Below are 27,355 nucleotides of genomic sequence, written 5' to 3'. Positions count from 1 at the left end.
TCTGCCTGCATGTACGCCTACAGGTCAGAAGAGGGCGCCAGATCCCATTACTGATGGCTGTGAGCCACCATGTGGGTGCTGGGAATTGAACTCAGGTCCTCTGGAAGAGTAGCCAGTGCTTTTAACTGCTGAACCATCCCTCCAGGCCCCTCAGCTAACTACCTTTTGAAAGAAAAAAATCTCCCACTAAGGCTCAGAGAACAAAAGGGCTTTGACCAATGCCCTATAGTGAGTCCAAAGCAAATTGTCCCCTCTGAGGCCTGAATATCTCAACTCAGAGGAGGGTTCCAGTGTCCTTATTGGATCTGCCTTCTGCAGGGCCTGGAGAGAGGCAGTCAGGGAGGGACTGGAAACTGCTTGTAGGCTACTGTCCCTTTTCCCAGGTGGTGAAGGGCCAGGACATCTAGGCGGTATAAAAAAAATCTAAATTTCTTTTAAACACACACCGTTTTTCAAGACAGGATTTCTCTGTGGTTTTGAAGTCTGTCCTGGAACTCACTCTGTAGACCAGGATGACCTCGAACTCACAGAGATCCACCGGCCTCTGCCTCTCAGAGTGCTGGGATTAAAGGCGTGGGTCACCACCACCCGGCTTATTTATTTTTCTTATGTGTACTTTATATGTGCCTGCCTGAGTTTATGTGCACCATATGTGTGCAGGTGCCACAGAGGCCAGCAGAGGGCATCGTATCTCCCAGAACTGGAGTTGGAGACAGTTGTGAGCTCTTCATGTGGGTGCTGGGAACCAAATGGGCCCTGTACTAGAACAGCCAGTGCTTTTAGCCTCTGAGCCACCTCCCCAGCCCCTCCCACTCTAAATGGGGGTTGCTGTTCAGCACAGCATGCATGCAGGGACCAGGGGACAACGTTTGGTCCTCTTCTTCCACCGCAGGTTCCAGAGACCAAATCAGGCTACACAGCAGGCACCACAGCCTGTCAGACATCTGAATGAACTAGAGACTTGGGACTTCCATTTCTATGTGATGCAGCTGACTTTGGGCTCTGCACACCTTGGTCTATTCCCCCATAGGGGAGGAGACAGAAAGTTAACTCCTTTTGCCCTAGAGCTACTGGGTAGATTCATAATAAAAAAATAAAACAAACAAACAAACAAAACCTAATCAACTACACTGTGGGGCAAGTAGGAATTGAATCCCATTTTCCAGGTGAGAAAACAGAGGCTCAGAGCAAGGGATCCAGAGCCAGAGACACACACCTTTGGTCTCTGAGTTTAGATCTCTGAGTTCGAGGCCAGCCCAGTTTACAGAGAGTGAGTTCCAGGACAACCAGGGCTATACAGAGAAACCCTGCCTCAGAAACCAGAGCGGGGTGGGGAGGAGCAAGGGAGAAGAGAATTCAAATGGTCCAGGGCCTTAGCCATATGCTATTGCACAGGGCCATACAGCAGGGATGCGAGCCAGCCACTGGAGCTCTTCTGAGGGGGGCCCTGGGAGGATCTTCTGGCTAGGTTGGCACAGTTTTCTGGGGCAACAACCCCTCGTGGGGGCAAATACCTCTTTGGCTAAGCGCCCTCAGCTTCTTCTAATGCTCCCTCCCGGCAGTCGGCAGTCTCTCGGCTGGAGTTCTGGATTTTCCCCTCCTTGATTCGTTCCAGCATCTCCCGCAGAAGCGGTGAGTTATTTTGGGGACTTGATGGCTCCCTCTGGCTGCCCATGACCCCCTGCCCAGTTGCAAACACCTCTCCTTTACAGCGCACGCATGCACGCTTCATTAGGCGGCTCTGCCCTGCCGCTTTCCGCGCCCCCCCCCCCGCGGCTGTCAGATGCCAGCCAGAGCACCTGTCCTCTTCCCCCCTCCCCTCTCCACCCAGCTTCCCTTGGTGAGATGGAAGATGTCTGTCAACTCTACCCTGACCCCTGGCTCCAGCTTTGCCCCAGAGCAATGACCTGCCCTCCAATTTCAGAATTCTTCCCAAATAGAGCAAAACCTAGCTGCACCATTTGGTGAACCAATACTTTTGGCTGGCATCCACAATCCCTGTTCCAGCAAAAACTCGGTCTTCAATGTCACTCAGCTGCCCCCCCTTGAGGGGGGAGGCTGTTAAAAATTCACAAGAATGAATTTTAGGTTATGAATATCTTACCACAATTTATAAAAGTGCACCCAAGGGGATGCAAGGATGGATGCCTCCCCCCATCCCCTGCCACCGCCGCCACTGTCTGAAGTCACAGTGCGTGGGGCTGACGTCATAGGGACCGGGCGTGGGCTCTGCAGTTGCTGTCTGTTTCCCTCTGCTCCTGGCTCACCCATCTTCCAGCTCCGAGCCCTGCCAGGGCCGCCTGCAGGCCTTGCTTGCCTTTCAAAAATAACTCGAGTCCCTGACGAGGCCCAGGCTGCTTCCTGGGTGTCCCTGGGCTGCGTTAATCCCCACAGCCCAGAACTTCACCAGCTTTGACCCCGGCGGGCCGGGCTGGTGAACATCAGTGTCTTCTGGAGAAGGTCTTGGGCTAACCTATTGTAGCCACTGTTAACGGTCAAGGAGTAAGGACAGGTGGGTGTCCTCCGTCACACTTCCACGCTAGAGCACAGGAACTTGCCCTTGGTGTCCCATTAGCTGTTTCCTCCTGTTTCTCTTAAATATCTACTTCCTTGTCTAATGTAGGGGATTTTTTTTTTTTATTTTATCTTCTCCCACTTCCTCTCCAAGGTCCCCCCCCCCCCCACACTGAGACAAAATCTCACCATGTAACCCTGCCTGACCCAGAATTCATTATGTAGACTAAGCTGGCCTCAAACTCACAGAGATTCCCCTGCCTCTGTTTCCTGAGTGCTGTATCCTCAGGATCTTATCACCCAGGCTGGCCTCAAACTTGTTACATAGCTGGGGGTGGTGGTCTTGTGTGGCCAGTCCGTATTTGTTTCGAGGCAAGGTCTCACTACGCAGCCATGCCTGACCTGGGACTCACAGAGGTCACCTGCCTTGGTGTGTGAGTGAGCACATGACACAGGGCTCGCATGGAGGTCTGAGGACAACTTTCAGGAGTGCTCTCCACACCCCCTGGGTCCCAGGTATTAAACTCTAGTCTTCAGGCTTGTCTGCCCTTATCCACTGAGCCATCCTGCCAGTCTGCAGTGTGCATGTCTGCTCGCTATGTGCCTATGGGTGCAGTGCAATGGACTCCGCCGGAGTCACAGGCGGTTGTGAGTCAGGGACACGGGTGCCCAACTCGAGCTCCATGGAACAGCAGTGCACACAGGGCAGCTAGGCCTTGCGCCACCCCTACAGCCCCTATTTATTTTTGAAACAAGGCCTCATTACATAGCCCTGGCTGGCCTGGAGCTCCCAGAGATCCACCTGCTTCTACCGCCCGAGTGCTGAGAGCAGGTGCGGGCCACCGCGCCTGGAGAAGGTGGCTTTAGGCAGGCAAACAGGCAGCAGACAGAAATCAGTGGTAAGTGCTCTGTGGATGTTAGCTTATGTCATCACTGCGGCAGAACAAATTACCCCCAAATGCAATGGTTTCTAACTGCAGTGTCTACTCATTTATTTATGAGACGTGGTTTTGCTATGCCGCACGGGCTAGTCGTGATCTCGTCAGCAAATCGATCTTTCCGCCTGACCCTCCCTAACAGTTGGGACTAACTTTGGTGTTGAACCTGGCCTGAGCAAGAACATTTATTACGTTGCATGGTTTCTACTTATCCTATGGCCAGCCTTTATTATTTGCTTTTTTTTTCTCTCTCTTCAAGACAGGGTTTCTCTGTGTAGCTCTGACTGTCTTGAACTCACTCTGTAGATCCACCTGCCCCTGCCTCCCCGGTGCTGGGATTAAAGGCGTGCCCTGCCACTGCCCAGAACTCTGCGTGGTTTCTTGGAGTCCAGAAGCAGGAGCCGCAGGCCTGGGTGTTATAGCTGATGAGGTTATGAGTGGTCACATGGCAGCCTGTGTTCTAAACACTTGGCAGGGTGACACTGGCTGCCCTGGATGCTGGTGGCTTTCCCCAGGGGTGTCCTCAGGGCCTGGGGCTGGCTTCCACAGAAAAATCCATCCAAGAGCAAGATCCTGGTGTGCCTATGGGTTATCTAAAAACCTACATGATGGGGAGAAAAGGCTTCTCTCTCCTCCTACAGACTGCCATCCCCACAGTGCCCTGCTCAGCGAGGAGGGTGTGACACGGCTGTGAAAGCAAGGAGACAAGACCCCCCAAGACCTGCTTTGAAACCCCGAGGACTCAGGTGCAATCAGCATCCACCTGTAGTCCCTGCTGGGCCAGAGGCCGAAACAGGTTTGCTTGAGGCCTGGAGTTTAGACCAACCTGAGCAATTCAGTGAGATCTCCATCTCAAAAGCAGGGCCTGGGCATGGCGATGGACACTTTTAAACTCAGCACTCAGGAGGCAGAGGCAGGCAGATCTCTGTGAGTTTGAGGCCAGCCTAGTCTACCTAACAAGTTCCAGGCCAGTCAAGGCTACATAGTAAGGCCTTCTCTTAAACAAACAAACAAACAAAAACAAACCAAACAACATATAAATAAAAACAGATGTGGCAGTGTACTCTTGTAATTCCAGCACTCAGCAGGTATCGCCAGGAGGGATCCAGAGTTCAAGACCATCCTTATCAATGTTCAATTAAGCCTGTTTTACAAGCCAGCGTGGTGGCACAGGCCTTTGATTTCAGCACTTGAGAGGCAGAGGCAGGCAGATCTCTGAGTTCAAGGACTGTTGGACCCCAGTCCCCACGGATCTCTGTTCGTTGCTTGTCAGCTGATAGCCACAGGTGCATCCTGTTTTCTAGTCCTGGCTTACAGCCCGGCCTTGCCCATCTGGCATCAGCATCTAGCATGAGGAAAACACCAGCTCTTACACCTGGGGTTTCTCCACTGGGCTCTAAGTCTGTATATAGATAGGGCTGCTCACTCCTTACAGCGGACACACAGGCAGACATACAGACATGGCACGTACACACACACACATTTTCCTGGCAATAAAGGCAGCAGGTGCATTCTCTCAGCACAAATGGTTGGACGTTGTGTCTTTCATTTCCCGAGACCTTGGACTTGCTTGTGGTGCGGACGTCACAAAGAACTCTATAGAGTGAGTCCTAGGCAAGTTTTACAGACACAGCCCCTGGGCAATCTGACCTGGGCAATTCTTCAGTTGAGGTGCCCTCTCTTCTGGTGACTCTAGGCTATGTTAAGTTGACAATAAAAACTAGCCAGAAAAAATAGCCCTTTCAATCAAATGGGAAAAAATATATTAAAAAAAGAAAACTAGCCAGAGGCCGGGCTTTGGTGGCGCACGTCTTTAATCCCAGCACTCGGGAGGCTGAGGCAGGCGGATCTCTGTGAGTTCAAGGTCAGCCTGGTCTACAGAGCAAGTTCCAGTACAGCCTCCAAAACAATACAGAGAAACCCTGTCTCGAAAAAAAAACAAAAACAAAAACAAAAACTAGCCGGAGGGGCTGGAGAGGTCAGGTCGCTCCGTGGTTAGAGTACTTGTTGATCCAGGCTCAGTTCCCAGCACCCACGTGATAGCTCACAACCACCTGTCACTCCAGTTCCAAGCGATCTGACACCCTCTGCTGAGCTTTCTGGGCTCCCGCAGGCACACGAGGCATATATACACACTCAGGCACACACACATACACATCCAACTATTTTTTAAGGAAGAATAAAGCTATGAAATTCATGCGTCAGACTTTCGTATAAACACACATTCCATTTCTCTCAGGGAAATGGCTAGGAGTAGAATTATGAGACCACAGATAGGTGTGTATGTTTAGCTTTGTATTATAAGGAACTGTCGGAATTCCCCAACAGAGCTGCTGTTTTACACTCCAGGATCTCGCCAGTGCTATGCGTTTAGGAGTTTTGTGCATCTGAGAAATTCATTCTAACGTGTGCAGGGGTGTCTTGGATTGGTTCTAACTTGTACTTCCCTGCCAGCTAAAGGTTTTGAGATCTTTTCTTGTTTTTATAGGCCATTTTCATGTTTTTTTGTGAAAACCCTTGTTTAGTCATTTTGCCTACTTAAAGAGATCAATGGGGCTGGAGAGATCTCTGGCTCCATGCTTACGAGCACTGGTGGCTTTTCAGAGGACCCAGATTCCCAGCACCCACCTGGTGGCATACAGGCATCTGTAACTCCAGATCCAGGGGATGTCATGCCCTCTTCTGGCCTCCTAAGATACCAGACATTCATGTGGTGCACATACACACACACACACACACACACACACATACACACACACACACACACACACACACACACACGCACTCAAACACTTACATACATAAAGTAATAAAAATGTATTATTGTGTGTGTGTTGTGTGATGTTTTTGCTCTTTTAGCTTTTTGGACTCTTTGAGGGGCCCACCACCCAGCTCCAAAATGAATCACACACAGAAGCTTATTCTTAATTATAAATGCCACCTTAGCTTGGGTTTTTTTTTTTGCCAACTTTTCTTAAATTATCCCGCCTATCTTTGACCTTGGGGCTTTTATCTTTCTTTCTTCTTGTATACTTTTTCTTTCCTTCTTACTCCGTGTCTGGCTGTGTAGCTGGCCACGAAGTCCTCCTCCTTCCTTTCTTGTTCCCAGATCTCTCTTCTCCCAGATTTCTCATACTTATACTCTTTCTGCCAGCCCCATCTATCCTTTCTCCTGCCTCTCTATGGTCATTCAGCTCTTTACTAGACCATCAGGTGTTTTACACTGGCACAGTAACACAGCTTCACAGAGTTAAACACATGCAGCATAAACAAAAGTCACACACCTTAAAATAATATTCCCCATCCTGTGCATAAACACACCACAGTGTAGGGTGACTGGGAGGAGAACAAGTTTGTGAGTCAGTCCTCTCCTCCACCGTAATATGGTTCCGGGAGCTGACCTCAGGGTGACAGGCTTGTGTGGCAAACGCCTTTACTCTGGGAGCCACCTTGCAGACACTGCCTGCTATGGGTTTGTTTTCCTTGCCTTCATACTAAGGTTTCTTGTTTGTTTGTTTTGAGGCAGGGTTTCTCTGTGTAGTCCTGGCTGTCCTGGAACTCATTCTAATCTATTTGTGACAAAGTTTCTCCGAGTAGCTGTGGCCATCCACCTGCCTCTGCCTCCCAAGTGCGGGAATTAAAGACATGCACCCCCACTGACTGCCCTGCTCAGATAATAAGGGTTCTTAATTCCAAGTACACATTCTTTGTCACGTATTCATATATATGCCCATATCATGGATCTTTACTATTAGTCCTTATTTTAATGTGTTTTTATTTTTTATTTTTTGGTTTTTCGAGACATAGCTTTGGAGGCTGTCCTGGAACTCACTTTGTAGGCCAGGCTGGCCTCGAACTCACAGAGATCCGCCTGCCTCTGCCTCCCAAGTGCTGGGATTAAAGGCATGCACCACCAATGCCCGGCCATGTGTTTTTATTTTTAATTTATATGTATGTGTGGGTGCAGTTGTGTTTTTGCACACGAATGCAGGTACCAGTAGATCCCAGAGATGCTGGGTTCCCTGGGGGCTGGGGCTGGGGTTGCAGGTGCTTATGAGCCACCTGGTGTGGGTTCTGGGACCTGAACACAGGTACTGCAAGAGCAGCGTGTGCTCTTAACTGCTGAGCTGTCTCAGACCCTAATTTTTCCCCCCTTGAGACAAGGTCACACTATATGGTAGGCCTGGCTTTGAGTTCCTGGTCCTTCTGCCTCAGTTCCCAAGTGCCAGGATTACAGGCATGCGTCAGCACCTGGTAAAAAACATTCTCATTTTAGCATGCATCAGCATTTGATCCCTTTTCATAGATGAATACTATTCCATCACTGTATGAACATACCATGTTTGTTTACCCATTAGCTTAGCCACCCCATTTTGTTTCTAGTATCTCCTGTCTTCCGTTTGTGCATTCTCAGCTAGACATCTGAGCAGCTTTGTGTGTGATTAGTGGCTATTTGCATATCTTTTGTGAATGTTTATTCAACTTGCTCTTATTAAAAATTTTAATTGATCCTTTGGCAACTGCATAAGGCATATATAACGTGTCTTGATTATATCTACTACCTACTGTAAGCATTTCAACTGATAGGATGGATGGACAGTAATGGATTCTAGCACTCAGGAATCACAGAATACTGAGTGTCACAGCTCGGATGGAAAGGTATTCTGGCAATCAGGAGCTAAGGAATACCACAGGTCACAGTAAGCATAGCAGCTTACAGCCCTGCTTCAGGGAGAGGCTTCCCCAGTGTATCAACTCTGCCCCTGTAGGAGAGGGTTTCCCCTAGGAAGTTGTTACAGTTCGGCTCCAGTCCCCCAGAGAGCAGAGGGTAACAACTTTGCTTCACCAGGAAAGGTTTCCCCAGGGAAAATTGTTACAGCCCTGCTCTCCTCTGCTCTGGGTCTTTTCTACTCCAGTAAAAGAAGGTCTTCACCCAAACCTCATTCAAGACATTTATTGGGAGAGAAGAATCCAGGAGAGTGGCTGCCCTCTGGCAGGGTGGCAGAGGACAGCTGGGCAGTGGGAACAGACACAAGCCGAACAGACACAGGGTTTATATGGGGCTTCTTAGGGGGTGGAGTTTTTCCAGGGTGGGGATTGGTCAGATTTCAATCCCTGAGTTTCGGATGGTTAGATCTGCTCAGGGATTGGTAGGTTTTCTGCACAGGGTTAGGGTCAGATTTGGCTCTGGTTTCAGGGTCAAAGTGTGTTTCTTTCTCTGGTCTTTTTTAGCCTTTTGGCTCTAGTTTCAGGGTCAGGGTGCATTTTTTTTTTTTTTGGTTTTTTTCGAGACAGGGTTTCTCTGTGGCTTTGGAGGCTGTCCTGGAACTCGCTTGGTAGTCCAGGCTGGTCTCGAACTCACAGAGATCCGCCTGCCTCTGCCTCGCGAGTGCTGGGATTAAAGGTGTGCGCCACCAACGCCCGGCCAGGGTGCATTTCTTTGGCTCTGCTCAGGGTGTGTTTCTTTGGCTGACCCTTTTCCCTACACCTACTACTCCTCTCATTCCTTCCGACCCCAAAACACATTCCCTTCCCAGTTTTATGACTTAAGAGTCCATTTATTTACCCCACCCCACCCCGTTTTCTGCTAGTGATGTAGCCCAGGGTTTGCAAAACATGTAACTCTGAGCTATTCCTCGACCCCCCCCCCCATACAGCCCTAAGCTCTGTCCTATGTGCCAAATGGATGTTTGACTCTGGAAAAAGAGACGACAGACCTTGTGTATCCATACAGACAAGCGCAGCTCCGTCCACTTCCGGATTTCCTGCTTTCCCCTTAGGTCCCGGGAGGCCCTTGCTCATTTGTCTCCAGAACCGCAGTGTGAGTTGGTTACAGCATGTGTTCCTTGTGCTCTCTCCCATCCTTAGGACATCCCCGGTTGTGGTTGGCCACTTCAAGTGCTGACACCCACTCCTCAGCATCCAAACAGGGACAGGGTGAGGAGAGTTTGGACTTGAACCCAGGCCCACTTTCTACTTGCTGCGGCTCAGAGCCTGGCTCCGGATTAGGGCTCCGGTCTCCGCTCCATTTGCTCTCTGTCTGGTCTCTCTTTGAGGACATCTGAATGGGATAGAGTGACAGGATGACCGAGAAGGTGGCCAAGCCTGGACTCGGGATCACTGGATACCGAGGGAAGGACGCTCTCCTGGCCTGCAGGGCACTGACCCTGCGAGCCCCCTGCCTCCCAGCCCCTGTCTCTCCTCCTCCTCCCGCAGCCCCTGCAGTCGGGGCTGAGCGGAATCTGTGGGGAAAGGAGCGGGATTTCGGCTAAATATACACCAGGCTGTTCTAGAATCCAAATAGAACAAAGGAGCAGGGTGTTAAGTTGATTTTTATAAATAAAGAGAGAGGGAGTGAGAGAATATTTTTTCGAGATGTTTAATAAAATCGCCTTGTGAAGAGGCAGGAAAATCACTGGGCTGCGGTGGGAGGGTTCCGAGGAGGGCGGGAGGGAGGAGAGAGAGCGCGGGGGATGCGGTTTCCTTGCTGGGATCCATTCCTTTCCTGCAATCAGGGAGGGACGGTGGTGAGGAGAGGGCCAGAGATGCAAGGGGAGCTCAGGGGGTCCCCGGCAGGAGGAGGAGAGGAGGAGGATTACCAGTCCTAACAGTGTTTGCTGAGCACCTGCTGGATGCCAAGTCCTGCACCAGCTTCCCGCCTGGTCCCCTGAGCCAAAGCACCGCAGTCTCTTATTACCCGTTACTCAAAAATAAACGGCACTTTTGGTCGGTTTGTTTGTTTGTTTTTTGAGTCACGAACTCTCTATGTAGCTTTGGCTGGCCCAGAACTCACCATGTAGTCCAGGCTCGCCTCAGACTCACAGGGATCCACCCACTTCGGCCTCTGCATGCTGGGATTGACAGTGTGCACCACCACACCCTGGCTCAAATGTCCCTTTCATGCGACTGTCTTATTAAAAAGGAAGCCTCCTCCTCTCTTCCTGCAGTGTGAGTCGAAGCCCCTTGCTCCATGGTTCTCATTAGCATAGCCCTTCTGAAATTATCTGCCTGCTTATTATGTCTATATGTCCCTTTACCATAATAAAAGTTCCCAAAGACAGAGGCTGTGGTCACTTAATGCACAGTGCCAGGTCCCATGGCACAGAATAGAGATTACTTAGTATCTACTTGCACAGGGCCGGGCGTTGGTGGCACACGCCTTTAATCCCAGCACTTGGGAGGCTGAGGCAGGCAGATCTCTGTGAGTTCAAGGCCAGCCTGGTCTACAGAGCGAGTTCCAGGACAGCCTTCAAAACAATACAACAATACAGAGAAACCCTGTCTTGAAAAAATGTGCGTGTGCGCATGTGTGTGTGTGTGTGTGTTTGCACAATGCTCAGAGAGTTGGAGGCCACACTTGCCCAAGGTCACACAGCTAGGAAATGACGGAACCAGGTGAGAACACAGATTCGCCTGACACCTCAAATGCATACCTTTCTGCTCTGTCAGGCCCCCAGCATGGCGGAGGTAATTTAAGGGGCTCAGTTAGGAGTGTGGAGAAGAGAAAGGGCAATGACCAGACAGAACCCTGGAATAGCAAAGGGTGTTGGGATCAGTGAAGCCAAATTCTTGTCAAAACGTTTCTCCTTAAATAACGCATATGGGCGAGGCCTGGTGGCACATGCCTTTAATCCCAGCACTCAGGAGGAAAGGCAGGTAGATCTCTGAGTTTGAGGCCAGCGTGGTCTACAGAGCCAGTCCCAAGATAACCAGGGCTGCATAGAGAAATCCTGTCTCAAAAAAATAAAATAAAATAAAAAAGGAAACACAAACTAGCCAGCCATACATGGTGAGAGTGAGGCTCAGCGCGTAAAGCTACTTGCTACCAAAACGGATGACCCGCATTAGATCCCTGGGACCCACAGCGTGGAAGGAGAGAACAAACTCCTCCACATACACACGGGGGGCACACATGCATCACTCTTCAATAAACAGGAAACATAACTTACAAAGGAAAAGACAGCAATACAGATACAGATACAGAGGCTGGAGAGATGACTCAGCACTCTAGAGCTTACACTACTCCAGCCTGAGTTTGGTTCCCTGCACCCAGCTCAGGCTGGGTACAAGTGTCTGTAATTCTAGCTGGGGGGGGCTCTGTCGCCCTCTCCTGGTGTCTGAGGGCACCTGCATTCACATGCACAGACACAAACACAGGTAACTAAATCTAAAAATATAAAGAAATGATAAACTTTTTAAAAATTTGAGACAAGGTCTCATGGGCCTCAAACTCACAGATCTTCCAATTTCTGTCTTTTAAACGCTGGGATTATACGTGTGAGCCAATGTGCCTGGAGTAGTCATCTTCATGGGAAGGCTGGGGTATAGCTCGGTTGGTAGAGTGTTGCTTGTCTAGCACAGGTGAAGCCCCTGCTTCCATCCCCATTACCACATAAGTCAGACAAAAGTGCACACACTCTTCACCCAGTTCTCTGGAGGTGGAGGCAAGAGGATCAGAGGTTCTAGGCCATCTTCATGTGCATAGTGAGTTCAAGGCCAGTCTAGGCTACACGAGACCCTGTCTAAACCAAAAGCATCAACGAAACCCCATCCTTTGGGGAAGCTGCAGGGCAAAGTAGGGTATCAGGGAACCTCTCACCTCCCAGGCTAGATGCAACAACCAGGGGAAGTGGTAAACTTGAGCGCTGTGGTCTTTTGCTTCCAGACACGGCGTCTGCCTGTGTCCTTTGGCCTCTGGCAATATGGCTGTGTCTTTCTGCTAACTACAGATTCCACCGTATGGGGTACAATGTGGCCTGGGACAAACCACGTGATTCCCTCCCAGCCTCAGTTCCCAGGTTCCTGTATATGACGAACTGTGAAACTCAGTGGAGAAGACTAAGACATTAGAGGTCAGGATTCCCTGCTTCAGAGTCACAGCAGGTGTGAGAGGATCGGCAGAAGCTGCTGTCTTTCTGTCTGTCACTTCTGTTCTGGGTCATAATACAGTTGAGCACAAGGGCTCTTACTCCACTAGTTGAGCGGCTACTGCCTGCCACAGCCGGGGCTGCGCATTGACTCTTGGTACAATTCCCCAGAGCGGGTAGGGTCATCGTCATCATCTCCACTTGATGGATGGGGTCCCATGAGTGGAGGGTTGTCAATGCTAAGCTTTCTAGGGTGGTTCCGTGATCTAAGGTGTTTACTACCAAGCCTGAGGATCTGTGTTCATGGTGGAAGGAGAGAACCGGCTCCTGAAAATTGTCTTCTGATGTGAGAATGCTCTCTCTCTCTCTCTCTCTCTCTCTCTCTCTCTCTCTCTCTCTCTCTCTCTCTCTCTCTCTCTCTCTCTCTCTGATGATTTAAAAAAAAAAAAGGTCAGACAGTGGTAGTACACGCACTTGGGAGGCAGAGGCAGACAGATCTCCGTGAGTTTGAGGCCAGCCTGGTCTACACAGTGAAACCTTGCCTAAAACAGAGAAAAGTAAGCTAGAGAAATGATATAACAAAGTAAAAAAAGGCAGATGATATTTCCATCCGCCCACCCATCCACCTACCCACCCACCCATCCATCCATCCACCCATTTATCCACCCACCCATCTATCCATCTACCCACCAATCCACCCACCTATCCACCATCCATCCATGCCATTTGGAAGACACCTGTCCAGGTAGGCTGGACACCCCTAGAGTGACCCTGGGCATTTGAGTGTGTTTTCTGGGCTGACAGGAAGGATTCTCAACCTCGACCTTGCCCACACCTCCCCGCAACCCTGGAGAATGGCCCCAGGTAGCTGCAGGGCTCTGCGCTCAGCTCAGAGGCTTTGGGAACCTGCAGGTTATAAATAGCCTCCCCTGTAGCAGGGAAGGAACTGAGATGCTCTGAGTCAGTGCTGCAGAACCTCAGCCCCCACCCCCAGCTGCAGCCTGCTCCTACTCTCGGACACCCGCTCCTTACCACTTAACCAAGGCAGGGACTCTGCTACTAACCATGACCACCCCCACCTCTTCCTTCTCCTGGGGCCTGCCTTCCTGAGCACCAGGAAGCCTGTCTCCTTAGAGCTGGGGCACAGGGTTGTGTAATACTCCGGCTCAGGGTGTAAAGTTGATCCTGCCTGGATTTCAGGCCCAAATTTTCAAATTCTTTGTTTGTTTGTTTTTTCGTTTTTCGAGACTGCTCTGGCTTTCCTGGCACTCGCTCGCTCTGTAGACCAGGTTGACCTGGAACTCACAGAGACACACCTACCTCTGCCTCCTAGTACTGGGGTTAAAGGCGTGCGCCACCACCATGTGCAGCCACGGAGCCAGAGTCTTCATGGTGCCTCCAGGGTGCCTGCTTGCCCTCCCTCTGTCCCCTGACCTCTGCCCTCCTCCTTCCCCTCTGCTCCAGCAGCCTCTCTTTACCTCCGGGGACACATCACTTTGCTCTATTTCCTCATTCAAGCAGTCTCCCTTCAGAGACTGGGATGTTTCCCTTCCAATCCTCCTTCAGGTTTTCACTCAGTCAGTAGGCCTTCCATGATCCTTCTACACCACATCCCACCATGCAATGCACGCCTCATTCCCTCAGCCTCTCCATTCACCTTTGGCATCCTACATCCTTTGTGGGGGGTGAAGGGGGGCGGGGCGGAGTTCACCTGCATGCAGTTCCCCCAGTGGCCAGGAGAGGGCATCAGATTCTCAAAACTGAAGTAACAGATGGTTGTGAGCTGCCATGTAGGTGCTGGGGATGGAATAGGGTCTCTGGAAGAGCAGCCAGTGCTCTTAACCACTGAGCCATCTCTCCAGCCCCTAATTTATCTTCTTTAAAAATTTTTATATCTATGTATGCATATGTGGTATGTGTACATGTTTGTGCTTGTGTGTATCTGTGTCTGTGTGCATGTGTGGGTGTATCTGTGTGTGTGTGTGTGTGTGCATGTGTGTTTGTGTATGTGTCTGTGTGCATGTGTGGGTGTGTGCATGTGTGTTTGTGCATGTGTCTGTGTGCATGTGTGGGTGTGTGTATGGGTGGGTGTATATGTGTGTGTGTGCATGTGTGCATGTGTGGGTGTATCTGTGTCTGTGTGCATGTACACACATTGATGCATGTGCTCATAACGTTCCACACATTATTTTTTATTTTTTTGTTTATTTTTGTTTTCAAGACAGGTTTCTCTGCGGCTTTGAAGGTTATCCTGGAACTCGCTCTGTAGACCAAGCTGGCCTTGAACTCACGGAGATCCGCCTGCCTCTGCCTCCTGAGTGTTGGGATTTAAGGCGTGCGCCACCACTGCCCGGCTATTTCCTTATTTTTTGAGACAAGGTTCCTCCCTGAACGTGGAGCTCACTGTTTGACTAGGCCGTGTGGCCAATGGGCTCTAGGCAGCCTCTTGCCAATGTCCACATAGACACAAACATGCATAAATATGGAGCCTCAACTGAGAAAACGCCTCCTAAGACCAGGCTGCAGGCCAGCCCGTGAGGCATTTTCTCAATTACTGATTGATGGGGAGGGCCCAGTCCATTGCTGCCCCTGGGCTGGTGGCCCTGAGTTCTGTAAGAAAGCAGACTGGCAGGTGGTAGCACACGCCTTTAATCCCAGCACTCGGGAGGCAGAGGCAGGAGGATCTCTGAGTTTGAGGCCGGCCTGGTCTACAGAGTGAGTTCCAGGATAGTGAGAGGTACACAGAGAAACCTGTGTCGAAAACAACAACAAAAAAGCAGGCTGAGCCAGCCATGGGGAACAAACCAGTGAGCAGCACCCTCCATGGCCTCTGCGTCAGCTCCTGCCTCCAGGTTCCTGCCCTGCTTGGGTTCCTGTCCTGACTTCCTTCAGTGATGACAGTGATGTGGAAGTGTGAGCAAATAAACCCTTCCCTCCCCACGTTGCTTTTATTGTGGTGTTTCATGACAGCAATGATAACCTTACTAGGATACATGTACGTATACATATACATATACCCCACCAGGACAGTGGGGCATTGCTGTGGCAGACCTGACCATGTGTCTTTGGGAGGACTGTGGGACGACTTTGGAAATTTGGGTGAGAAAAGCCATTGGGTGTTCATTGCATGTTCATTGCATGGTGGGCAGCTCTGTGAAGACTGGAAGGACAGTGTTAGAAATGCAGATGATGGACTGGAGAGATGGCTCAGAGGTTAAGAGCACTGACTGCTCTTCCAGAGGTCCTGAGTTCAATTCCCAGCAACCACACATGGCGACTCACACCCAGCAGTAATGAGATCTGGCAGGCAGAACACTGTATACATAATAATAATAAATAAATCTTTTTAAAAAGGCAGGTATGCCTGTTTGTAAGCGTGTACAGGTGTGCATGTTTGGGTGTGTACAGCTGTGCATGTGCTTGTTGAAGAGAGAGGTCCTGTTCCCTGGGTGTCACTCCTCAGGTGACATCCACCTTGCTTCCTGAGGCACACTCACTGAGTGACCTGGAGCTCACTGATTTGGCTCGCCTGACAGGCAGAGCTCCTGACTTCACCTCCCGGTCCTAGGATGACGAGGGTGCACAGGGTCCAGGGTTTTTGTTGGTTTTGTCCCCCACCCCCACGGGTTTGTTTTGCTTTTACAGGAATTCAGGGATTCAACTCAGGTCCTCAGACTTTTGTGGCAAACACTTTTACCAGCAGAACCATCACCCTAAACCAGAATGTTACTTTTTGTTGTTGTTGCTGAGGCTGTCCTGGAACTCACTTTGTAGACCAGGCTGGCCCTGAACTCACAGAGATCTGCCTGCCTCTGCTTCCCAAGTGCTGGGTTTAAAGGTGTGCCCTGCCACCACCTGGCTCAGAACATAACTTTTGAAGTTATAAAGACATTTGAAAAGCAGAGAATGTGAGTTTATATCCCAACACTATGACCTGAACCTTCAGATAAATCCTAAAAACAAAAAGAACAACAACAACAAAAAAACCCCCACAGGTGCCTCAGTTTTCCCCTCTGTAAAATGGGCTCACTAACCCCTGCTACTCAAAATTGTTAGTATGGTTTTCCTTAGGATTGGGATAGTGCAGGACTATGCCATCCAGTGGACAATGTTCAAAACTGCACCCTCATTCTCACTGAGGCCTCAACTACTTCCTGTTCCTGAGCTGGCCCAGGTCCACTGTGCAGCTGCCTCATCCTGGAGCAGGTGAAGCAATCTCACTGCCTATGTGCCCTGCATATGCAACGCCACCAGAGTCATAGTCCTGTGACCAGGGGCAAGGCCTGAGAGAGTCAGTTCCCACTGCCCTGGGGACCTCAGTAGGAAGTCCCCATCCTGGAGCCACAGTGTGAGTGTGTAAGTGTGTGTGTGTGTGTGTGTGTGTGTGTGTGTGTGTGTGTGTGAAGGGAAGAAGCTTATAGATCTTCCATGTTTTATTTTATTTTATCTATTAACTTTTTTGGAGACAGGGTCTCGGGTAGCTCAGGCTGGCTTTTAGCTCGTTTTGCAGCCAAGGGCGACCTTGAACTTCTGATGCCCCTGCCTTCTCCTCCCGAATGCTGGGATTGTGTGTGTATAGCATCATACCAGGGTTAGACTGCCCCTGTATTTGAGAGCGGCATTGCAGGCTGCCCTTCCAGGGCCAGAGGAAACCCAACCAAGGAGGGAAACGGTGGCAAGTGGCCACCGTGAGGCAGAGCAGCAAGCCCTTCTGGTGTTTGGCAGTGAGGAGACAGCGCTATGGGCCCAGCTGGGGGAACAGACATCCCCTGGGAAGTGGAAACTGCGTGAGATGGCGCCCATGGATCTGCGTTTTAATGTAGAGGAGTGCGTAGCAGGGCCAGGGAACGCTCAGGCCTCCGAGGCAGAAGCAGCAAGGAGGGTTGAGAGTAAGAACGCTTGAGGAGCCAGGCTGTGTGAAGAAATCTGGACTAGATCCCAAGAGCCGTGGGAGCCACTGAAGCTGTGGATGTGAGCTTTCAAACCCTGCCCTGATCTCTGAATCATGTCTCCACTGTGCTTTATGCTTTGAAAAAAGTGGATTGTGATTTCTATACTTGCCATGCTGATCTCTCTCTCTCTCTCTCTCTCTCTCTCTCTCTCTCTGTGTGTGTGTGTGTGTGTGCTTCAGATGTAGAAAATAAGAAAGCGATGGGATACGTGTTTATTTTCAGGGTTAAATGAGCCTAACAGATGCAAATTGCCTGAGTTTTCTGTGTGGTCTATAAATGGCAATTCCCTTATCTTTCCTCTAAATTCCATTCCATAATTTCTGCTATTTCAGGAGCATGGAAGGCAAGCAAGCTTCCCTGCAGACTGAAGACATTCCGCTGGAAGGACACTGAGCTGATGTGCCTTGCAATCTGATTGGTTCAAAACATCAAAAGGTGGTTATTTTACTAACTTATTATGCAAATAGCAATCCTCCTCATGATCATGAAACATACAGTTTGATTTACGGAAATGAAATTTGCATCTAACTTTTCAATATATTATTTTAAAATTACGTGTGTGTTGGTGGGGTACGTGCACGTGAGTACAGGTGTCAGAGGAGGCCAGGGCTGGAGTTGTGGTCGTTGTGAACCATCCATCATAGGTGCTGGGAACTGAGCTTGGACCTTCTGAAAGCTTCCTAACTCCTGAGCCGTCCCTCTAGCCCCAACATTTTGCTTGTTGGTTGGTTTTTATGTACTTTTTTTGAGAGACAGGATCTCAATATGTGGTCCACTCAGGCTTCTAATCTTCACTCTTTCTGATTCAGTCTCCTGAGTTGTGGGGTACAGCTGTTGGTGCCCTATCCTGCTGCCTTTTGGAGGCTTTGTTTGTCTGCGTGTTTTTTACATTTCTTTGTGTGTGTGGCTGGGGTGTTGTGCACGGCTGTGAAGGCCAAAGAACAACATGAGGGAGTTGGTTCTCCCCCCTCCCACACCCACACGGGCTCCACCCACTGAACCACCTCACCAGCCCAAATTCACCTCTTTGAAAGTACATTTATTAATAAAGAGAAGACCCAAGCCCACCCAGCTCACATCCATTGTTGCTCACACTTACACACATCCCAACTTACTGGCCACATAGACTCTCGAATACTGGCGGATTGATTTAAGCACTGGAATATATTTTCCGCTAAATCTTGACTCAGGGGCATCAGTTCTGGAGTTTTCTCTTTATAGTTGTTAACATGAATTTTGATGGCACGAAAAAGCTTGTTCTCTGAATTATATTTAGCTCATACAAACTCCACTGCACAATTATGTTGTAAAGAGGAATTAGACTTTCTCTTTACGTTGTTATTGTAGCTTTGGAGAAAAGGTGAATGCATAGATTACACAAAGCCATAGCATGCTGTATTATTAATGTTGTTTCTTTTGCTTTTTGTTTTTGTTTTAGTTTAACATGGCATAGGGCCTAGGACAGGCTAATGTGGTGTGGTAGGTGTAGACAGGGTCTACGCAAGAGACAGATGGCATGCTCGAATTAGATAATTAGAGGAGGATTTAATAAAGAGACTATTTACAAGGTTTGGGCAGGGTAAAAGGATGGGGACAGTGCCCGGAGCTAGACATGGCCTCCCCACTCTTAGATGTGAAGTCTAGGGAGAAGTTACAGAGTCCAGAGAGAGAGGGTTCTGGGGACCAGGTTCCTTTGAAGAGGCATAGCCTTCTATGCAAAGACACCACCCACTCGAGGCACTATGGCAGGGAGGGAGCCGGGAGAATGAGTCTCCTCCTTCACACTCTTTCTGCTGGGGGAGACGTCTCCTTCTGCTGCTCCCAGGGCAGGAAGCTGTGTGGAGAAGAGCAGGAAAGTGGAGCTGGAGGCCTGGAGGGGTGCGTGGAAAAGATCTGACACTGTAGGTTTAACTTCCATGTTGAATACAGTTGATGGGGGGGCGCTACGATGGGCCCCACGGGTAAAGTGGTTGCTGCCAAGCTTGATGACCAGAGTCGGATTGCTGGTACCCTGATACACGGGGGGGGCACGGGACCGGACAGAACTGACTTCAGCAAGTTGTCCTTTGACCTACACACACACACACACACACACACACACAGAGGCACGCACGCAATTAAAGATAAAATAAATCTTTTTTTTTTTTTTTTTTTGGTTTACGAGACAGGGTTTCTCTGTATTGTTTTGGAGGCTGTCGGTCCAGCCCGGCCTCGAACTCATAGAGATCCGCCTGCCTCTGCCTCCCAAGTGCTGGGATTAAAGGCATGCGCCACCACCGCCCAGCAATAATAATAAATCTTTTAAAAAGGAACGTTTCCCTACTCTCTGAAAACACTTGTTTAGAGTTCTGAATAGTAATATGGCCCCATTGGTCCCAAGATTAGAGGTTACTTCCCTGAAAGCAAGAGAGGCCAGGCAAAGCAGGCAGGTTCTGAAGCCTGCCAGGGCCAATGACAATTATGGTCCTTGAGATGGCTGTGCCCTTTAGGTAGCAGGGGAATAGTCATTTTTCAAGCAGAGAAACCCCAGGAAAGGGTTTGCCAGCGCAGCCCTGGAAATGGCCTTGCTTTGATGAATGGAATGAATTATGGTCTTATAATTTTTTTCTCATGCATCTATTTATTTGGTAGGGGACGTGTACACATTTGCCACTGTATTCACGTGTGAAGCTTAGAGGACAATTTGCTGAAGTCTGTTCTTTTTCCTCCCACCATGTGGGTCTCAGAGGTCCAACTCAGGTCACCAGGCTCCAGCACAAGGCACCTTTGCCCTCTGAGCCGACTGTCCCTGTCCTGGTCTCTTCCGTGAGGTCCTCTAGGACGAGGAGGGGACTGGTTTCCTTTAGTGTGACACGATGACTTTGACAAACAAATCAATTCGTTCCATTTGTTTCCTTTTTTTGAGAACAAGCAATCCTCCAGCGTTACATAATCGAATCTTCATGGCTCGCTGGTTTGTTCTGTCCTCCTGAGGAATCGGCAGATGGTGCCAGTGCAGAGACCCGCACACACGCCTCGCCCGCCTCTTGAGAGTGGCTCAGTGTCTGCCTCTCTGCCGTGGGGTCCCTCGCCGGGCGATTGTTTCTTTGGATCAGCTTGCACTTTCTCGTTCCTTAGGCACTGCTGGCTTCTTGCCTTCGGCAACCATTTCAGGATTAATTAAAAATGCTGAAAGCCCATAAAAATCTAGAGAATGGATAGTGACGTTGAAAGGGCAGGGAATAATATGCTGGATTCCTACCCACCCCCCACCCCCCAACCAAAGCCCTCCTCTATTTTAGCCAGAGACTTCTTCATTCGGCCTGGTCCCTGCGTAGTCTGGGTTGTTAAATTAAAAGGAGGGTAGGAAAGGGGCCACCTGAGCTCAGAGGGCAGAGAGACATGCCCAGGGACATCACATAAGCGCCTTCCGAAGCAGGTCACGTTCTTGTAGAAATGCTTGTTCCCAAATAGGGCGGTTACTTGGGATCCAACCTTACACCAGTGATGTCACCTTTGCTTAGGAAAGATTATCTCAGGACTCTGTAAGGTAAGAGGCTCCCAGCTAGGCCCTAAGACGACCCTGGTGTTTAGCAGTTCTTGAGAAGGCACTGCGGTCCATGCCAGCTCTGAGAAGCAAGGGCGCCCGCTTTGCGCAAGTTTGAATACGGAATGCTTCCCGGCCCAGAGGTAGACACACCTTTGAGTGACACTTCAGTCCTTTGAGGGGCTCCGGTTCTATGAATTTGTAAGCCGATCTGCTTTTCGGTGCAGCTCTGTGGGCTTCTTTGTCACCGACCCCACTTGGTTTCCAACCATGCAGAACCAGTGGGTCGGGCGGCTTGGTGCAGAGCCAGGCGCCGCTCCAAACGCCACAGATGTAACCGCCCGTTCGCAGACCGCACTGTTGGCTGACTCTGATTTTGGATGGAACCTCCAGGCAATTAAAACATAGAACCCTCCTGCCTGTGACAAAAACATGGCCCGTCCTTGAAGGTCTTCTGTGTTCTACACTTGCAGGTCACTCAGGGTCCTGGTGTGTATACAGAGGAAATGACCGGGGAAGGAAAACAGATACGGAGGATGGTCTTTTGGATTTGATCCTGTACTGAATCCAAGCACAGGAGTCTATTTTTCTTTTCTTTTCCTTTAGAGACAGGCTTTCAGGTATCCCAGGCTGGCCTGGAACTTGTTGTATAGTCCAGGATGGCCCTGAACCCCGGATCATGCTGCCTCTAACGGATCACGCATATGCCACCACACCCAGATTTATCTATTCTGGGGCTGAAGCCAAGGGCTTGCATGCCAGGCAATCACTCTACCTACTGAGCTACCTCTCAACCCCTAGGTCTAATTACAATTTCCTGTAATTTTTTTCTTCTCTTTTGAGACGGGGGTCTCTCTTGTAGCTCAGGCTGGCTTTGAACTTGTAACACAGCCAAGGATGACCTTGGACTTGTGATCCTCCTGTCTCCACCTCTCAGATGCTGGCATCACAGCGTGCGTGCGCTACCGTTCCCACATCGACTTTGATTCTTTTCATTTGTTACTCTCAAACTAAGCGAGAGCCGATGAGATAGCTGAGAGGGTGAGTAAACTAACTAACTGAGAGGGTGAGTAAACAACTCGTCGGCCGCCAAGCTAAACAACCCGAGTCTGATTCCCAAGACTGACCCTCGGAAGCTGACCTCTGACCTTTACACACATTGCCATGGCTCCTGCTCATGTACACACATATGCACTAGGTAAATAAATGTAATAAATTAAAAAATAAATATTAGGGCTGGAAAGACGGCTCAGTGATTGCTCTTCCAGAGGACCCGGGTTCAATTCCCAGCACCCACACTGCAGCCCACAACTGTCTGTAGCTCCAGTTCCAGGGGATCCGACTCCTTCACACAGACATGCATGCAGGCAAAACACCAAAGAACACAAAATAAAAGTAAATTTTATTTAAAAAAATACAATCAGGTAAGTTTGAGGTTAGCCTGGCCTGTACACAGCAAGTTCCAGGCCAGCCTGGGAAATATAATGTCTCAAAAGGGCTGGGGGTGGGGGAGGCGTTGGGGAATCGAATCATCATTTCCTGAACCAGTCACGTTTCCAGACAAGCTGAGAATAGCGCTCCTTGGCGAAGGGGACGGGGAATAGTCAAAATAGGGAAATGGTGGTGGTGATCTTTCCTCAGGTTGGAGATCAACTGCACAGTACTGGGGTTGGACCAGGAGCTCGTTCGTGCTAGGCAGTCTGTCTACCACTGAGCCACGCACAACTCAGGGGGGCGTTTTTATAAAACCGGCAATCAGGGCCAGCACGATGGCCCATCGCTTGATGCCAGCTCTCATGGTCTGAGTTGCATCGCTGGAACCTCCTCGGTAGAAAGACAGGATCGGCTCCAACAACTCGACCTCTGACCTCTACGTGAAAGACCCTGGCCACACAGACGGCACAAAGGTCACCAGGCTGGAAAGCATGTCTGCTTTAGCCTTTCTGGGAAGAAAACTGGTTTTGCCTTCCTTCCTTCCCTCGAAGGAACAAACAACACTGTGTGCTCAACACTCAGGTTTCCCTAGTGCATGTCCAGGGGCTCAAAGACCTCTGTGCTTCCTACAATAAATAAACAAATAAATATAGTGCTCCCTATAATAAATAAATAAAGTAAGTAAGTAAGTAAGTAAGGAATCTGTATGGGACAGAATTTTCCTCATTTGATAAGACTTTTTGCCTAAACATAAACCAAAAACAGGCTTTCTGTCCTTTATCTGTGTGACACATGGATTCTATAATGCCCCCATTTTGAAAACCATAGTTCATCCCCTTAGGCTGTCCCAATAATTTGTTCTTGTCGGTATTATTTTTGCGCAATCTCTCCTGCTTGTTTGGTGATTTTATTGAATTATTTATGTACAGTGAGGTGCTTGGCCTTAAGTGTGCATTTGGTTTTTGACCCAAATACGCATTCTTATAGCCCACACTCTTTTTCATTTTACTTGAAAAATCTTGAAATCCTCTTAGGTGATGAACATTCACGACCAAAGGCAGATTTTCAGGAGGAATCCTCTATTTAGCACACCGACTGTCCCCTCTGCCTCCCAAGAGACAATTCTCCACTGCTCACCAATCAACGCAGAGCCCAGAGAGCAGTTTGTAATCCCAGATTTCTGAAACCCAACAGAGAGATTTGTGTGATCTGAAAACAAGGGGAGATTAAAGCAGACGTTCACTCTGACAACAGAAAGAAGCACGTGCAGGCGAGGGCCATCCCAGAGAACTGACCCAGGCACCGGAGTGAAAGCTGGGCAGCCACGAGCATCTGCGAGCCGCGGGGCACCATCCACCAGCGCGGGTCCCTGAGAGATGAGCCCATGAACTCATCAGGAGTGTGGCCGTTCACCCTGCCAAATTTGTGGGTTCTCTTGAGTCGTAAGACAGCCAAACGCACCTCTTCCGGGCTGACAGCCATGGTCCAGCCCCCTCTTTCCTGTCTCGCCACCTTTGCATGGTGAGCTGTCCTTCCGGAACCCCAAGAACAGCTTTTCTTTTGTACACTTCTCACCTGACCCGTTACACCGTCAAGCGGAGGAGCAACTTGTAATTGCTTAACAATTACGATATAGGCAACACCCAAGGGGGCACGCAGGGCTTCATGTGAAACGCCTTTGGAACCTACAGAGGTGTGTAAAACCCAAGGGGTTATTTTAAAATGGTTTCCACAAGGCAGGGTGCTTCCCAGTAGCTACACTTCCCTTACATCTCACCACTGGTGAGGCAGGCCATTTTTGTTTCCCACATCTACACTTTCCCATGTCTTAACGATATGTTTCCGATTTCCCTAAATCTCAACTGAATTCTTCGTTCAGTTCACATTACCTCCCTGTCAGACTTTTAAAAATCCACGAAGAAGCTAATCGAGGTGTGGTTCCTGACTGTAATCCCAGCTCTCAGGAGGCTGAGGCAGGAGGATTGCTACAAGTTTTGAGAGCAGCTTGGGTCACAGTTCAGGGAATTTTGGGTCAACTTGGCTTACTCTATGAGACACTGCCTCAAAACAAAACAGTGAACGCCTTCAGTTTGACCTTTGACCGCCAAGTGTGCACCCTGGCATTCTTGGACTCCCCTTTATATAAACAAGTAAAATGTGGGGCCAGACAGCTGACTCAGCAGTTAAGAGCACCGGCTTCTCTTGCAGAGGACCCAGGTTCAGTTCTCAGCCCCCACATGGTGGCTCACAGTCATCTATAACTCCAGCTCTAGGGGACCTGATGCCCCTCCCGAGCTCCACAGTCTCCTGCACGACACTCAGGCACACCTATGGTAAACAAAACATTTTTAATGTAAGGAATAGCACAAAGTCTATGAAGAAACTTGTGATATTCACCTGCTATTTTATTCCTAGCAGTGGGCATGCGTTAATGCTCTGTTGTTACTGGGTTCTGTACATCTCGATGAAAACATTTTGTTGGCCTTTTGGGAACCAAACTCTTGACATTTAGAAGTGTGAACCGGCCTTTAATGGCTGAGTTACTTCTCCAGCCCTTTCTTGGCCTTCCGGAATATAATTTCTCGCTCCTGGAAGAATGACCTGTCATACCGGAACCATTGCGCTGCTTTCTCTCTGCTGATCCTGCTTGGCCTCAGCGTAGCTTGTCTCCGCTTCTTGCCTTCAGTGATGAAACCACGTGGAAGTCCAGGTCGCAGACACCAACACTTGGGTCATATCTGAAACCGAGGCGACTGTCTTCCTGGGTCCCCAAACCACAGGGGAGTCTTTCCCTAGCCACACTCTGCACCTTTGGACACTCCTCCAGGGTTTCTTCTTTCCCGGACCCACAGCTTTGCAGTGCGAGCAGCAGTCTTTTCCGGATGCCCGTGTATCTAGCTCTGGAGATCACTGGGGGAGGGCGCTGTGAGCGGTCTGTCTGCACTGTCCTCCACACAGGCACTGAGGCAGAGTTCACCCCGGTCTGCCCTGATGGAGACCAGGAAGCATTGCTCATTAACTTCTGTTAGATGAAGGAGTCTAATTGATCTGATTCCTCTTGTCTTTTTAGTCACTTCCCAAAAATAGCTGCGTTTTCTTAGGGGAAAAAAATGCAGTTCTGCCAGCATCATATCACACATCAACTTCATCTTCTTCAATAATTCTCTGTTGCTGGGAAGATGAAGTACAAACTCTCCAGTGTCACACTCCAGGTCTTTCCTGGTCTAGTTCCAAGCCACTGTTCCTGGCCTGTGTCACAGCCTTTATTCTCCCCTCCTCCTCAATTGCCAGACACTTTCCCAAGAGCACTCAGCCGTCCGCATACAGTCCTCCCTCTGCATGGAATGACCTTCCCCTGACCCTCTTCATTCAGTCGCTAGAATCCACTTGCCCTACACACACACACACACACACACACTCTCTCTCTCTCTCTCTCTCTCTCTCTCACACAGATACACACACTCACACACACATACACACACACACCCCTCAAATGCCACTTCCTCTTCAGCCTTCTCTTGCTTTGGGCTTCCATAGAACCCAGCCTGTAATTCCCTAATTGCCCACTTCCAGTTTGATCTAGTACAGTTGGCTTTCTCCTCTCTCGTTTGTTTTGCTGTGTTTGGGGGTTCTTTTTTGCAAGTTCCTGGAGCACAGATTACAGAGACCGGATGTCACATTTTGTTTGTTTGGCTGTGAGTCAGGGTTTGTTGTAACTTGGGCTGGTCTTGAACCCTTAATGTGGCCAAGGCTGGTCTTCAACTTGTGGTCCTCCAGGGTCAGCAGCGTCCAGAGTGCTGGGATTACAGACATGTGCCACCTGGCCTGGCTGGGTCTTACCATTCTTTAAATAGATCATGAATGTCACCTCTCCTTTACGGCCTCCACCAACTGTCACCTCAGTCCCAGCCATCATTGCCTCTCACCTGTGCTTTGACGCAACACCAGGCTGCTGCTGTATTTCCACACTCACCAGCCGTGGCGACGCCGTCCACAGTGAGGAGGCTGTGTTGTGGCAGGCGGTCCTGTGAGTGGAGGTCTCTGAGTCTCTGGCCCCTACCTTCCTCATGCCACTTCCTTGCTCACCGCAGCCCCTCTTGCCTCTTGAACACAAGCTCTTCTTCTCCTCACAACATTTGAATCTCCCCTCTGTGAAAACTCTTCCCACATGGGTGCAGGACTCGCTTTTTTATTTTGTTTTCTGATCAAAAAGAAAAACGATGCCCTCCCTGATGGCTGTCTAAACTGGGGCATAGCGCGTTGGCAGGTGCGTGCCTACTTGTTTTGAGACAGGGTCTCATTATGTAGCCCTGGCTGGCCTATAACTCACTATGTAGACCAGGATAGCCTCACAAAGATCTGCCTGCCTCTGTCTTCTCAGTGTTGGGATTAAAGGTGTGAACCACCATGTCTGCTGCTGCTGCTGCTGCTGCTCCTCCTCCTCCTCCTCCTCCATGACAGGGTCTCATGTAGCACAGGCTGGCCTGGAACTCTTTATGCAGCCAGGACTAGCCTCGTCTCAGTTTTGAAAACTTGTAATCCTCCTGTTTGCATCTCCCAAGACATCACAGGCGTGTGCCGCCACACCCAGCTTCCCCACTCCAGGGGTAGGAGGTGGACCTGGTTCTGCTCTTCAGCCCAAGCTGGCCTCAAGTTCACAGCAACCCTCCTGCCTCAGCCCACTCAGTGCTGCGATTACAGGACTACATCGCCACTTCCAGATTCAGTTTTCTTTCTTACATGCACATTATAAGAATACACCACGCAGGCCGGACGGTGGTGGCGCACGCCTTTAATCCCAGCACTCGGGAGGCAGAGGCAGGTGGATCTCTGTGAGTTCGAGGCCAGCCTGGTCTACAGAGCGAGTTCCAGGACAGCCTCCAAAGCCTTAGAGACCCTGTCTCGAAAAACCAAAAAAAAAAAAAAAAAAAAAAGAATACACCACGCAGAAAAGAGGGACCTCCTTGAAATCTTTGTAACATCGGGAGTCTGCCCATCTGTTGTAATGAGGTTAAGCAGTGAACAGGTTGTAGGGGTAGAACAGGGACAGAGTCCAGAATAGGGAGAGGTCCCCACCTCCAAATCTTAGCTCTCCCCCTACTAAACACCAGTGGAAGAAGGGCC

At 49.7% G+C, this 27,355-nt stretch overlaps 3 long non-coding RNA genes across 4 annotated transcripts in view; 2 read left to right on the top strand and 1 right to left on the bottom strand.

The window, feature by feature from the left end:
- LOC121133951 overlaps window positions 1-27,355 on the bottom strand; it is a 36,060-nt gene that overhangs the window by 7,799 nt on the left and 906 nt on the right. The window contains exon 2 of the long non-coding RNA XR_005870961.1: window positions 9,170-9,957. This is a non-coding gene — a long non-coding RNA (uncharacterized LOC121133951). The remainder of the gene's footprint in view (window positions 1-9,169; window positions 9,958-27,355) is intronic.
- On the top strand, window positions 2,257-10,183 carry LOC121133950. Its single transcript, XR_005870960.1, has 2 exons — window positions 2,257-2,512; window positions 9,321-10,183. It is a non-coding gene; the product is annotated as an uncharacterized LOC121133950 (long non-coding RNA).
- On the top strand, window positions 16,813-21,995 carry LOC121133949. 2 transcript variants are annotated; one of them, XR_005870959.1, is made up of 3 exons: window positions 16,879-17,290; window positions 17,604-17,706; window positions 20,177-21,995. It is a non-coding gene; the product is annotated as an uncharacterized LOC121133949 (long non-coding RNA). The 2 variants fall into 2 exon arrangements; XR_005870958.1 differs by lacking the exon at window positions 20,177-21,995 and having other exon boundaries at window positions 16,813-17,290; window positions 17,604-17,825.

The sequence above is a fragment of the Mesocricetus auratus genome, unplaced genomic scaffold (assembly GCF_017639785.1).
Source record: "Mesocricetus auratus isolate SY011 unplaced genomic scaffold, BCM_Maur_2.0 Super-Scaffold_100025, whole genome shotgun sequence".
Taxonomy (NCBI): domain Eukaryota; kingdom Metazoa; phylum Chordata; class Mammalia; order Rodentia; family Cricetidae; genus Mesocricetus; species Mesocricetus auratus.
Note: the sequence above shows the minus strand (reverse complement) of the source record. Positions and strands in the feature narration are given on the sequence as shown.